The 10,769-nt window shown below is 43.3% G+C and overlaps 1 protein-coding gene across 8 annotated transcripts in view; it reads right to left on the reverse strand.

Annotated features, from left to right (window-relative positions):
- grm3 (glutamate receptor, metabotropic 3) overlaps window positions 1-9,849 on the reverse strand; it is a 182,991-nt gene extending 173,142 nt beyond the window's left edge. For 4 of the 8 annotated variants that reach the window (XM_038811978.1, XM_038811979.1, XM_038811981.1 and 1 more), the window contains exons 1-2: window positions 9,612-9,848; window positions 9,353-9,512 (exon numbers count right to left, since the gene is read on the reverse strand). The gene's annotated coding sequence lies outside the window, so the exon portion shown is untranslated. Of the gene's footprint in view, window positions 1-9,352; window positions 9,513-9,554 lie in introns of all 8 variants that reach the window. The other 4 variants (XM_038811975.1, XM_038811974.1, XM_038811976.1 and 1 more) reach the window with 4 other exon arrangements.
- Window positions 9,850-10,769: the final 920 nt, after the last annotated feature.

Genomic DNA, 10,769 nt, shown 5'->3' on the forward strand with positions numbered 1-10,769 from the left:
AGTGGCGTTACGTTAGCTACCTTCCAATCTGTAGGAACTGTTCGAGTCTATAGAAAGTTGGAAAATGACCACCAATGCATCCACTTTTTTGAGGCACTTCCTTAAATGAAATGAAAATGGCTTATTGTCACGAGTAGGCTTCAATGAAGTTGCTGTGAAAAGCCCCTAGTCGCCACATTCCGGCGCCTGTCCGGGGAGGCTGGTACGGGAATCGAACCGTGCTGCTGGCCTGCTTGGTCTGCTTTATAAGCCAGCGATTTAGCCTTGTGAGCTAAACCAGCCCCTCAAATCACAGTCGCTGCGAGTTCGAACCTGCGCGGGGAAACCCTATTGGATTTCAAGTCCAACGCCTTAACCACTCGGCCATCGCAGCTAAGTACCCTGGGTTGTAGATTATCAGGTCCTGGGGATTTATCGGCCTTCAATTCCATCCATTTCCCCAACACCATTTCCCTGCTAATACTGATTTCCTTCAGTTCCTCCCTCTCACAAAACACTGTGCTCCCCAAAATTTCATGTACATTATTTGTGCCCTAATTTGTGAAGACAGAACCCAAGTATGCATTTAGTTGATCAGCCATTTCTTTGTTCCCCATTATACATTCCCCTGTCTCTGACTGTAAGGGACCTATATTTGTTTTTACCAGTTATTTACTCTTCACGTCCCTATTGAAACTTTTACAGTGTTTTTATCTTCCCTGCAAGCTTATTTTTGTACAGTATTTTCCCCTTTTTAATCAATCCCATGATCCTCCTTTACTGAATTTTTAAAAAATTTAGAGTACAAAATTCTTTTTTTCCAATTTTCCAGGGGCAATTTAACATGGTCCATCCATCTATCTGCACATCTTTGGGTTGTGGGGGTGAAACCCATGCAGACACGGGGAGAATGTGCAAACTTCACACGGACAGTGACCCGGGACCGGGATTGAACACGAATCCTCAGCGCCGTGATACAGCTTTACTGAATTCTAAACTGCTCTGAATCCTCACGTCTACTGTTTTTTCTGGCCAATCTGTATGCTTCTTCCTTGGATCTAATACTGTCTCTATTTTCCCTTGTAAGCCATGGTTTGGCCAGCTTTCCTATTTGCACCAGATAGGAATGAACAATTGTGGCAGTTCACCAATGCGCTCTTTGAATATTTTCCATTGCCTATCCACCGTCACCCAGTTAGGTAATGATGCCTCATCCAGCAAAGTGAACTTGCACCTCATATCATCGCAACTTTCTTCATTTAGATTCAGGACCATAGTCTCAGAATCAACTACGTCACTCTCCATATTGATGAAGAATTCTATCACATTTTGGCCGCTCATCCCCAAGAGACCTCGCATATCTGATTGCCAATTATTCCTTTCGAATTACACAATACCCAGTCTAGGATGGCCTGTTGTCCAGTTGGTTCTTCAATGCATTTGTCCAGAAATACAGATTCCACATTGTCGGAGTTAATATCCTTTCTCACTGTTGCGTTAATTTCCTCTTTAACCAGCAATGAAACTTCATTGCCTTTTCACTTTTGTCACCCCTTCCTAAATACTGAATATCCCTGGATGTTCAATTCAGATCCTTGTTTGCCCTGGGGCCATGTCTCCGTAATCACCACTATACAGGATGGCAACAGTAGCACAGCGGTTAGCACTGTTGCTTCATAGCGCCAGGGACCCTGATTCGATTCCTGGCTTGGGTCACTGCCTGTGCGGAGTCTGCACGTTCTCCCCGTGTCTGCGTGGGTTTCCTCCGGGTGCTCAGGTTTCCTCCCACAAGCCCCGAAAGACGTACATGTTAGGTGAATTGGACATTCTAAATTCTCCCTCTGTGTATCCAAACAGGTGCCGGAGTGTGGCGACTAGGGGATTTTCACAGTAACTTAATTGCAGTGTTAATGTAAGCCTACTTGTCACACTAATAAAGATTATTATCATACCCGTTTATATCTATTTGCATGATTAATTCAGCCGCTTTATTGCAAATGTTCCACCCGATAAGGCACAAAGCCATGAGGCTTATCGTTTAACATTCCTTACCCTGTTCCCATTTAATTAAACCTTTTGGAAGATGTTTTCAATTAAATAATATCAATTACTCTTGGGCCCTTCTTCCCTGATACCTCTTACTACAAAATATAGTCCTTGCAAACTATAAATCACTAAATAAGAACCATCCAAACTAGAAGTGATAAAAATAGTAAAGACATACCCGACTGTACTCACCCAATCAGCTGCTCCCACTTGCCCTGAATCCTGACGCCACCTCAGGAGCTCCAAACTCCAAGCTAGCACTCAGATTTCTCACTGCACTCTTACGCTTTTTGCAAACTCCACTCAAACTCTCATTTAGGTGCTGCTGACTGTCTGTCCCGGTGTCCTCCTCTCACTTGCTCCTCCTCAGAGAGCAGTGAAGGTGGGTCATAGGTTATATTCAGGGCTGAGTGAGACAGTGAAGGGCAGAGCAAACCCATTGAACTGAATGGACGACCGCCCCTGTTTCTCATCTTATGATCTGACATTACTGGGGTTGATGGGCTTTAGTCACGAGGAGAGGTTGGAAAGTTTAGAACTATTCTCCTTGAAATAGTTTAGGAGTTGATCTATTAGCGGTTTTGAAAATGATGGGTAGAGAAGAATGAGAAAAACTAATACCTCAAAAAGACAAACAACAGAACGACGTGGATTTAAAATCACTGGCAAAAGATCTAAAAATGAGAGAGTATTTTCACTCCGAGTTTTCAGGATGGGTAGCGCTCGATCAACAAAATGGTTGAAGGTGATTCCATAAATAACGTTAAAAGTGAGTTGGACAGGATGATGAGTAAGTTACAGGATTCTGGACAAAAGGAAGGAATGCAAAACTAAGAAGAACAAAGTGAGCCTCCTTCTACGCTGTGCGTTATGATTCTATGATCTGTATGCTGTCATGATAATCACTAGTATTCCACACACACCTGCCAATTAATTACAAATAACACGGAGGATGATACCTTTCATAACATTTGTTGACAGCATTAAGCATTAGCCAGGTAAGGAAGATTAGAGAATTTGACAGCAGACAATGGGAATTAGAATACTGTGTGCAGACAGGCTCTGGTACTGGTGGATGGATTTTTGACTTTCGGAAACGTGTAAAGTAATGTGCATTGAAACAGGAACCTTGAGGTGGGTTGCTATTGAAGTGATGCATATTTTGACCAGCCCAGTGTTTGACGTTTGCAGAATCTCATCAGCATGTTCCTAACCCCAAATTATTAATCAAAGTGCTTGCTTTCTCTTTGGGAGTTACTTATTTCAGAGTAGAGGATTTTAGCACAGTTGGCCAGGGTTTATGGGCCCCCGATATTAAACTTCCGCTTCTGCTTGATCTTGTCTTCAGTGTGTTTTCTTGGAAGCAGCCAAGAGGAAAGAAATCCATCCTCAGTGATAGAAATACCTCAGCAGGTCCCATCTGAATCAACATCTATACCGTGACATGGAGACCTGTCTAACTCAGGTATTAGATCAGAGCTTCATCCACAGAAGGTTGACTTGGTGCTAATCACACATCAGCCAGGTTGTCACCTTGGAGTCAATTAAATGGAAAAGAAATCCTGCTTTCAATTGACAGTCACAAGAATATAGATAAAAGTGGGTTAGGCTCTTGATTAATAAATCGTGGACCATTCTCGTGCTCGGCACAGTGAAAAACACAACTAACCATAAACTGTGTGAATGCACTCCCACTATCCACTGGATCATGTTGAATGGTTCGATCAATTGAAAGAGTTTGGCTTCATGTTTGGGTGTTTGCCTCTCTGTAACATAACACAGTCGGCACAAAACCGAGGGGCTAGGGAATATACCTAATCTTTATCTGACACAATAAACAGAGCCATGATGTGGAGAGGCCGGCATTGGACTGGGGTGAGCACAGTAAGAAGTCTTACAACGCCAGGTTAAAGTCCAACAGGTCTGTTTGGAATCACTAGCTTTCGGAGCACGGCTCCTTTATCTGATGAAGGAGCTACGCTCTGAAAGCTAGTGATTCCAAATAAACCTGTTGGACAATAAACAGAGCATCAGCAATAGGGCATGTTGGCAACTCTCAGGCTGGACACTATTGGGTCTGGTCAGCACAGAGCCTTTGTTGAATGTTTCAATATGTATGTCTAAGCTTCTGTCCTCAAACTCTCACAATAATTGTCACAGTTACAAGAGGAAAGGAGATGAACCACTGTGTAATTGTAGGACCCGGATTTTATTTAGCCAATCACAATTTTTGGTTATATGTATTCAGTCAACGAATGTCCCTGAAATTTATTTAAAGCTTGATTACATTTTATTTAAAACATTAAAAGGTACATAAACAATTAACTGAGTATTTTAGAGATTTTTTGTTTATGGAAACAAATATTTGTTAAAGGTTGAATAAGTTAGCAGACATGCTAAGTACAGTCATTATACTGGGGATACATTTCAGGAATGTGCACAGCATCGGCCTGTGATTTTCTGGCTATTTCAGTTTAGTAAGGAGAAAATTTACATTTAAAAACTGAATGCAACAACTTCAATACAGAAAGTATTTGACGATGGGGGAATTGGTGACATTGAGAAACTTGGAGAGCCTGGTGCTTTGAAGTAGTTTGATATTATTCTTACAAACTCCCCACTTCTCCTGCTTTTGTCAATGTTGCCAAATCCATGCAATCCTCAATGCTCCAAACCTCCTGCCAAGTCCCAGAGTTCTCCGGATCTCCAAGACCCTTTCCCTTTCCATCCGCACATCTCCGCTCAACTCCTGAATTTCACGAACAAGAGCTTTAGGTCCCTGGATCCCAGGCCTGTCTCAGTATTACTAGAACTTCCAACAGCAACTTGTGTTCATACAGCACCTTTAATGGCCATGAAATGACCCAAGGTGCTTCACAGAAGCGTCATAAAACAATATGACAACAGGTCATGCAAAGAGATGTTAGATTAGGTGACCAAAACCTTGATTAAAGAAGTAGGCTTTAAGGTGAAGCCTTAAAAGTGAGACACCAATGGTAGAGCAATGAAAATTGGGAATGTACGCGAGGTGAGAATTAGAGGAGCGCAGATATCTCAGAGGGTAGTGGAGCTGGAAGAGATTATGGAGATGGGGAGGGGCGAGACCAGGGAGAAATTTGAAACCAAGCAGGAGAATTTTAAAATCAAGATGTTTCTTAACCAGGAATCAATAGTAGGTCAGTGAGCACAGGGGTGATAGGGGAACGGGACTTGCTACAAGTTGAGACATGAGCAGCAGATACTTGCATAATCTCAATTTTACAGAGGGTGGAATGTGGGATATGTTGGAATATTGAATCTAGAGGGAATGTCGACATGAATTAGGAATCCAGCAACAGATGAGTTGAGTCAGAGGTAAAGTTGGGAGATATTATGGAGCTGGGAATAGAAGGTCACAGTGATGGGATGAATGTGAGGTCAGTAGCTAATCTCAGGATCAAATGCAATGCCAAGTGTTAAGAACAATTTGCTTAATCTCGGGCTGTTGCCAAGGACAGGGATGGAGTTGGAAGTTTGGGAATGGAGTTTGGAGTGGGCACAAAGACATTGGCCCAGTCTTCCCTTTAATTGGAGGAATGTTCTGCTCGTGCAGTACTGGATGTCGGATAAGCAATCTGATAATTTAGCAACAGTGGAGGAGTTGAGAGGGGTGGTGGTGAGGCAGAGCTGGGTGTCATCAGTGCAAATGTGAACGCTAACCCTGTGCTTTTGGTTGATGCCACTGAGGGGCAGCGAACAGATGGGAAATAGGAGGGACCAATGATAGATCACCAGAGGTGACGGTGCAGGAGCAGGAAGTGTGGGCAGCATGGTAGCAACGTGGACAGCACGGTAGAACACATGGTTAGCACTGTGGCTTCACAACGGCAGGGTCCCAGGTTCGGTTCCCGGCTTGAGTCACTGTCTGTGCGGAGTCTGCACATTCTCCCCGTGTCTGCGTGGGTTTCCTCCGGGTGCTCCGGTTTCCTCCCACAGTCCAAAGACGTGCAGGTTAGGTGGATTGGCCATGATAAATTGCCCATAGCGTCCAAAAAGGTTAGGAGGGGTTATTGGGTTATGGGGATAGGGTGGAAGTGAGGGCTTAAGTGGGTCGGTCCAGACTCGATGGGCCGAATGGCCTCCTTCTGCACTGTATGTTCTATATATCTATATAAGAGATGCCATTGCAAGTGATTAATGGGCTAAATTAAATAAATAAGAATGGAAGCAGGCAAGAGCGATTGAACCCAGCTGGAGGACAGTGCCTAGGCCTTGGAGCAGGATTATGTAGTCAAGGGCTGCAGACAGGTGAGGAAAGGTGAGGAGGGAATGTTTACCTTTGCCACAGTCACGTAGGTTGACATTTGTGACTTTGATAAGAGACGTTTCAGTTCTGCGGTGGGGCAGGATCCTAATTGGAAGCATTCAAACATGGAAGTCCAGGAAAGATGGGAATGGATTTGGGAAGGTACAACACGTTCAAAGGCAAAAGCAAAATTTTGCAGATGCTGGAAATCTGAAATAAACACAGAAAATGCTGGAAATACTCAGCAGGTCCAGAGAGGCCACGACCTGAGACGTAACTTTGTTCTTCTCCCCTGACCAGACCAGACCCACTGTGAATTTCCAGCATTTACTGTGTTTAATAACAGATTCAAGAACTTTGAAGAGGAAAGGGAGGTTGAGCTGTGATGGTGGTTTGTAAGGACAGTAAAACCCTGGAAACCACAATAAAGCACAATTAGCCCGAGACCCCGATACTGCCAAATCCCAGGAGCCTTGGCCTGAGCTGATATGCCAGTGACACTGGTATTACTATTGCCCTTTTTCTTACAAAATCCCCAACTCACAGCCAGCTACACCACAGCAGATATACTAGGCAGACAGACAATAAGGGTTTTAAGATAGGTATTCTTTCATTGCATATTCAGGGGATCAAGAAGAACATTTGAAGAATTTTTCATTAGGAGATGTAAAGAAGTGGAACTCACATTATGTGGTGTTTGGAAGGAATGTCACGTGTTCGACTGACTAGGCGATGCTCCAAGTTTGTTTATCTTAGCATAAAAATGCACCGTGTAACCGGATCATTTTAGCAATCCATGTTCTCACTAACTTCTCTCCAGCTTACCTTGTCTGATAGCTTTGAGTCCTTATTTTGTTATATTTCTGGCAGGCACCAGCCCCTCTCTGATATCTCATCCAGGTGAGTATCATTTATATGTGATACTTAGTATGGAGGTCCAGCGTATTTGACTGTGTGAGGCATCACAGACGAGTCCAAACCTGTTCTCCCCTGACATGAACACATGTTAATTTGCAGCAGTGATCCCTGGATAGCAATCAGAGAGCACATCTAAACCATTGTCCCCGCAGTGAAACACTCTGACCATTTTCCTTTTCTAGCCACCCAGGCACAAATGACTAATTCAGCAAAATTAGGGTTCAAACCTGGTATCTTCTTAGTCTGTATGACCCACCTACACACAAGATAAATTTACTCAACTATTACCAATGTCTAACTATCTCCTTAATCTCATCTCAATAGAAGCAGAAGAGTTTATTTCCATTGGAAGCAGTTCAGGTCTGGTCTACTTCATTCGAGGAATGGAGTATGATGAAGCTGTTTTAAAATCAATACATCCACATGCATTATATGTGTGGAGGATGAGGGTTAATTGCACTTCATCCAATGACATCTGTCACTAAAAACAAATCTAATTATCATTTTACTCAGATTTAGTTCTAATTCTGGCTCTTCCGCAGATCATGGTTTGGCCAATGTTCTGACAGCAACATTCTGTGCAGTCACTTATTGTTACTGTTCTATCTATGTCACTGCTTTTATACAATGCCCAATGGATAACAACATGAGGGAATTACACCCGCTGAAGCTCTTTGAATGGGTAAGGAACATTGAAAGGTTAGCGCTTCTATCTGAAACAGTAACAGCACTGTACAAACATGTTGAAACCATGATTTAACACGACTTAGTAAATTTCAGGAAAAATGCAGACCTGTTCATTATCTTCACTGCAGAAGATCCTAATAACTTGCTGCCTCGTGCTGTTCATAGATTTGAAACGTGGACTGGAAAAGCACAGAATCTAAACAACACTGAATATTGATTTTAAAGAATGATTAAATGTTCAAATGCTTGGGAACGCTGCCCAAGTTACACACTCTAACTTGTCTGAAGCCTTTATTTGGTGCTACAATAGTGTTCGCTGCTAATTATTCTAGTATGTAAGTAATCTATGATAAAGGGCTAGATGATCATTGGTGTAGAAGTGTATGAAAAAGAGGACGTTGGAGCAATGGAAATGCCATTAAAGGGATGAAGCTGAAATATTAACTGATTAGTTATTTAGCATTTTTTGATATAGTTAAATACAAAAATGAATACAGCATAGCTTTTTCTGTGTGTTTAAGAAAGGCCACGAGGACCCTGAACATTCCTCCAGCATGACAATGTTTTAACCCATCTTTGTAATATTATGGACATGAAACTGAGGAGTCTTGCGTTTCTGCCTTTACATCCAGAAAGAATTGCAAAGCTAGGGCAAGCCAACGTTTGTTGGTAATTACCATAAACAACACTAGATTCCTGACAGATGAAGGGTTCCTTCTTTAAAAAAAAACAATCACACCGAACATACCCAAAGTCTCTCTGTGCCTATTTGCAGGCATATGTCAGGTAATCACTGAAGGTAACTGACAAATCCATTGACCTTGATTTATTAATTAATCACTCAAAGAAAGCAGAAATGAAACGCTTGTTATGATACATATTTTCCGCTGTGCTTTCACGGAATAATAATCAGACATTGAGACGACATGAATTTATCCATTTGCACAACAACCTGGCAGGAATGTGCTGAGGAATTTGAAATGGCACAGCCTCAGAAAAGTCGAAGTTTTAAAGAGAGGATAATTACCTGTAAATGCTTTATTGAGCAGCATGGTACAAGTTCAGGCCGCTTTGGTGTGAGTTTGCCTCCCGTTCCATTGGTTTGGACAAAATGAAGCGAATTGAAATTTGAGAGACGTCCTAATATCAGAAATCTTTCAACAACCCGAATTCTACAGGGACATCGCCAGCACTCGCGGAGAATATCAAAGAAACATGGCCAGGCAAGGCGGATCTGTCTCCCAACGTTTAATAAATAACAGGTTTTTTTAAAAAAAGCATTCAGTTTGATGTCTCCGGCATTGGTTTGGAATGAGGTGCATTTTTTTTTTGTCTTGAGCACCTTGTCTTGGCTGTGTCAGAACACGGGTTTAAATCACACACACACACACATGCTTCAAATGAAAACTATTGCATATTAAAGTTCCTACATCTTACCGAGTTCTCATCCTCCTGGGCTGCTCAGTCAGACCCGGGATTCTTCCTGTGGGCTTGGAGCGGCTGCTGAGGAGCTGGTTTGAGGATTCAGTGAACCATTCCGTCCCCCTCGCACCGATCAATGTGCACTGAATCCTCGATCTTGCTCTGGGATCTGCTCCTTATTGGGGCAGAAGGAGCAAAAGGTAAATTGTAAACTCACCCTGGTCTCTCGGTTGAAGTCGATTCAGCAGCAGCAGCATTAGCAGCTGATACTCACCATGAGAGGGGTAGAGAGCAGCAGTCAGCAGCAGGCTGGCTGGGCAGTGTGGGGCTGAGATGTGTCTGGCTGAGGCTCACTTTGCTGCTTCCAGAGCTGGGGGGAGAGGGACAGGGAGGCCGGTCCCACTCTGGAATCTGCCAACTTCTCCCGGGTTCCGAGCTGCATCCGATTATCAGCCCTGTAACTCCCCATCCAAACATTTATGGTTTGGGAAATGGCCATTGGAAGCCAGGGATGCTCCCGTCTCCTGGTTACTGGAATCAATCTACAGCCCGTTGCCCGGGAAACGGCGATCTGATTGGACAGGGGATGTGAGATAAAGCTCATTGCCCGCCTCTCCCATCCCCTCTCTCTCACAAATACACACACAGGGACCTGTCACTGCCCATTCCCTGCCTGTCTGCTTAACTATGGAGCAAGTCAATCTGCTCCAGCGTCCAGCGCTGATGGAGAATGAGGCTAACCATGGATTGTATTGAACCCCTACTAACACAGACCCACAGCCAGACTGAGCCTCTCCCAGACTGAGGACAAACCACTCAGCTCCAAGCTGCTTTCTGAAGAAGCCATCTCCATTAACATGCCCCAGCCCCAAATCCCCACTTTCCAAAATAAGGTACAGAATCCCAAACATTTCACTTGTTAAATATATTTCCTCTGGGCAGTTTGGTTCCACAAGGTGTTCAGTTTGAGGGTTGGGAGTGGTGTGTGGGGGGCGGTGAACGATAGGTTATTAATGCAACAACATCTGCCACCGCACAGATCTTACTGAATATTTTACACTCTCCGAATATCATTATATTTAGACAGAATCATCATTTCGCTGCAAATACGTTGGGTCCATGCGGATCGCACGTTACCCAAAGGCAGTTTTTTTGCCAATAGGCTTTGAGGGTAAAATACTACATTATAAATGGCTTCGCGGGGATGAAACAGGTTTTGTGCATCACAATGTCTAAACACTTGGGGGACGTGAAATCAGATTTTAAAAATATTCCACGTCATTGGAATGGGATTCTGTCTCGGACCCAAATTTAAATGAACAATTCTGAATCTGATGTGGTTTGGATGTTAATATTTCGGTGGAATTAGCACAGTGGTGTGTTCTGCTTTAAGCTTTACAATATTAAGTGTTACACAGGCCTCTCTAACACT

Source organism: Scyliorhinus canicula, chromosome 11, assembly GCF_902713615.1.
Source record: "Scyliorhinus canicula chromosome 11, sScyCan1.1, whole genome shotgun sequence".
In the NCBI taxonomy this organism is placed as follows: domain Eukaryota; kingdom Metazoa; phylum Chordata; class Chondrichthyes; order Carcharhiniformes; family Scyliorhinidae; genus Scyliorhinus; species Scyliorhinus canicula.